Genomic DNA, 4,455 nt, shown 5'->3' on the forward strand with positions numbered 1-4,455 from the left:
TGCACGTTATTCAGTTTTATTATCATGATGCTATTGTAATACACATGCAAACACACACCAGTTATATTGAAAAGTCAGTGTTGAATAAAAAATCCATTTCAAACCCCACTTTTTTATCCTAATCATATTGTTGCATAATGTTACATCTCACACTGGTGGATATCATAATTTTACATCTCACCCCAGGGTGTGTTACAACTAATCCCGACTATGGGTTGAATTGTAACATTTCACTCTTCGTGTTTAAACCTAAGCCATGCATTTTCTGTTTGTGCTGCAAAGATAACATCTACACCATTTAATAGCAGACACTTGTAACCAGTTTGAATCACATTTTGAATGCACTGGCTTAAAAGAACTCCAAGATACACACAGAAATGTCATAAATGTTACAACCAGCACTAACTTAGAACTAAGTTTTATCATGTCTCAGTTGAACCTCCCAGTTTACCTCCCTTACCAATTAGCAGAACTACTGTTTGCTTATAAGTAGCTGAAGCTAGTTCTACTTATCTACATCCATTCAAGTGAGAAGAAAGACAGGTGCAGAATTCAAATCCACACAAATATATCCCTTATCATTTCTGCCATAGAAAGATATTTTATAGTAAGTGTGTGAGCTATGCTAGTATCCGGTTCCGAAGTAATGGAAAAGTCCTCTCTGAAGTGTTTTTTTGCTCCATTCAAATCATGGGCTCATGCTCATACCTTGGGCATAGATCAGGGCTCGTATTCACAAAACATTTTATCTTACCACTAAGAGTTGGCCTAAATAGCAGTAAAAGTTTTTAGCAAAGAGTTTTCTCTTAAAACCTATTCACAAATCTGCAAATGCTTACTAACTATGCACACAGTGATTGGCTGATAGTCTCTGTCAGATATATTTCAGATATAAAAAATATTTTAGAGTAAAGATAAAGGTTTAAAAATAATTATGATCAAATGTTGCCACATTCAAATAAAGATTTTAAAATGCAGGCTAAGTGTCACCAATTAAACAAGTATATCTTCAGTTAATTGTCAGCCTCTTACATGTATGCTTCTCGTAAACAATTAGCTGTTAATATACTAAACAATATTCTAGATAATCTTAAGAACATGTAAGTGTACTCAACTGTGCTATTTTGAGACACCATGAATATGAACTAAAATGTGAACTATGAACTAAAAAAAAAATTAGAATATGAACTAAACTATCTCTGTATTAAAAAATGTATTTAGTTACCACTTGTAGTACACTTGAACTCATCTTATATACACGTGGTAACTAAATACATTTTTAAATACAGAGATAGTATGTTAAAAGCACATTGTCACCAATTAAACAAGTATGTGTTCAGCTAATTGTCAGCCTCTTCCCTGTATGCTTCTCATAATTAGTGAATATGCATATAAACAGCCTTTTAATAAACGGAGTAGAATAATCATGGCTGATAGTAAGACATGCAAACGTAAAAAAAAAACAAACTGGACACAAGCACAGCTGTTACTTCTTGCCCAACTGGTTAATGACAACAAGGACATAACCAAAGGAAAATTTGGAGTTGGGATAACCTTCAAAACCGAAGGTGATACCTTTATGAAAGCTCATTATCATCAAATATTTCTAAAATGTTTACGTTCCGAGGCAGATTGCCGGCAACAGCCATTTTAGGAATAGTTTGTGGTTTGGTCGAAGTCCTCTTCACTACTCCTAACGTTTCACAGATTTAGGAGCTAGTTTTAGCACTAAAATGCTTTGTGAAATACTTTTAGTTAAAAAATTTAGGACTGACTCACCCATTATTTTTACGATTTTCTCCTAAATTGGCGAGTTATGAGCTACTTTTAGCCTTAAGATGTTTTGTGAAATACGGGCCCTGAAGTACAGTAACATCAGACACCTTGCAATCTTTTGACATACAGTGGGGCAAATAAGTATTTGATACACTGCCGATTTTTCAAGTTTTCCCACTTACAAAGAATGGAGAGATCTGTCATTTTCATCGTAGGTACACCTCAACTGTGAGAGACCGAATCAAAAAAAAAATCCAGAAAATAACATTGTATGATTTTTTAATAATGAATTTCCATTTTATTGCATGAAATAAGTATTTGATACAATAGAAAAATAGAACTTAATATTTGGTACAGAAACCTTTGTTTACAATTACAGAGGTCAGACGCTTCCTGTAGTTCTTGACCAGGTTTGCACACACTGCAGCAGGGATTTTGGCCCACTCCTCCATACAGGTGTTCTCCAGATCTTTCAGGTTTTGGGGCTGTCGCTGGGCAACATGGAGTTTCAGCTCCCTCCATAGATTTTCTATTGGGTTCAGGTCTGGAGACTGGCTAGGCCACTCCAGGACCTTGAAATGCTTCTTACGGAGCCGCTCCTTAGTTGCCCTGGCTGTGTGTTTGGGGTCATTGTCATGCTGAAAGACCCAGCCACGACCCATCTTCAATGCTCTTACTGAGGGAACGAGGTTGTTGCCCAAAATCTCGCAATACATGGCCCCATCCATCCTCCCCTCAATACGGTGCAGTCGTCCTGTCCCCTATGCAGAAAAGCACCCCCAAAGCATGATGTTTCCACCCCCATGCTTCACGGTTGGGATGGTGTTCTTGGGATTATACTCATTCTTCTTCTTCCTCCAAACACGTCGAGTGGAGTTTATACCAAAAACTTCTATTTTGGTCTCCTCTGACCACATGACCTTCTCCCATGCCTCCTCTGGATCATCCAGATGGTCTTTGGCAAACTTCAGACGGGCCTGGACATGTGCTGGCTTGAGCAGGGGGACCTTGCCCACGCTGCAGGATTTTAATCCATGACGGTGTAGTGTGTTACTAATGGTAACCGTTGAGACTGTGGTCCCAGCTCTCTTCAGGTCATTGACCAGGTCCTCCCGTGTAGTTCTAGGCTGATCCCTCACCTTTCTCAGGATCATTGATACTCCACGAGGCGAGATCTTGCATGGAGCCCCAGTCCGAGGGAGATTGACAGTCATCTTGAATTTCTTCCATTTTCTAATAATTGCGCCAACAATTGTTGCCTTCTCACCAAGCTGTTTGCCTATTTTCCTGTAGCCCATCCCAGCCTTGTGCAGGTCTACAATTTTGTCCCTGGTGTCCTTAGACAGCTCTTTGGTCTTGCCCATAGTGGAGAGGTTGGAGTCTGATTGATTGAGTGTGTGGACCGGTGTCTTTTATACAGGTAACAAGTTCAAACAGGTGCAATTAATACAGGTAATGAGTGGAGGATAGGAGGGCTTCTTAAAGACAAACTAACAGGTCTGTGAGAGCTAGAATTCTTGCTGGTTGGTAGGTGATCAAATACTTATTTCATGCAATAAAATGGAAATTAATTATTTAAAAATCATACAATGTGATTTTCTGGATTTTTTTTTTTGATTCTGTCTCTCACAGTTGAGGTGTACCCATGATGAAAATTACAGATCTCTCCATTCTTTGTAAGTGGGAAAACTTGAAAAATCAGCAGTGTATCAAATACTTATTTGCCCCACTGTATCAGTATCCAGAATAATCAAATTAAACTATTTGCCAGGTAAGAAATTTAATGCCAATTAAAATGAACTGTGTAAACCAATTCACAAAGCTATCAGTTTATCAATGAGAAGGGAATCCAGTGAAAAGAGAAGCACATTATTTCAATGCAGTGTAAAGTGAAAGACAATGAACAGTATAAATGCATTCAACATTACAAATGCAGCTCTAAATTACATAAAAGCAAGTATATGACAATTCACAATAATTATGACATCAATGATGCAAGTCAGTGGATGATTTTCATTGATTTAAGTTTAATCGTAAATGTATTAAAAAGTGGGTGTACAAAATTCTTTAAAAAGTAGGTGTACATATAACACAAGTTCAACACCTGTAGTTTAGAAGAAAAAAAAACTCTACAATGTGTAGAATCTACTTGGCTAAACAACTATGGATGATGATGTATAAGCTATTGTGATTTTAGCATGAAAAAAAAGTTACAAAATGTTCACCTACAAAAGGAAAACATATATAGATATACAGTGGGTACGGAAAGTATTCAGACCCCCTTAAATTTTTCACTCTTTGTTATATTGAAGCCATTTGCTAAAATCATTTAAGTTAATTGTTTTTCCTCATTAATGTACACACAGCACCCCATATTGACAGAAAAACACAGAATTGTTGACATTTTTGCAGATTTATTAAAAAAGAAAAACTGAAATATCACATGGTCCTAAGTATTCAGACCCTTTGCTCAGTATTTAGTAGAAGCACCCTTTTGATCTAATACAGCCATGAGTCTTTTTGGGAAAGATGCAACAAGTTTTTCACACCTGGATTTGGGGATCCTCTGCCCTTCCTCCTTGCAGATCCTCTCCAGTTCTGTCAGGTTGGATGGTAAACGTTGGTGGACAGCCATTTTTAGGTCTCTCCAGAGATGCTCAATTGGGTTTAAGTCAGGGC

This window comes from Sinocyclocheilus grahami, unplaced genomic scaffold (assembly GCF_001515645.1).
Source record: "Sinocyclocheilus grahami isolate Dianchi unplaced genomic scaffold, SAMN03320097.WGS_v1.1 scaffold3815.1, whole genome shotgun sequence".
In the NCBI taxonomy this organism is placed as follows: Eukaryota; Metazoa; Chordata; class Actinopteri; order Cypriniformes; family Cyprinidae; genus Sinocyclocheilus; species Sinocyclocheilus grahami.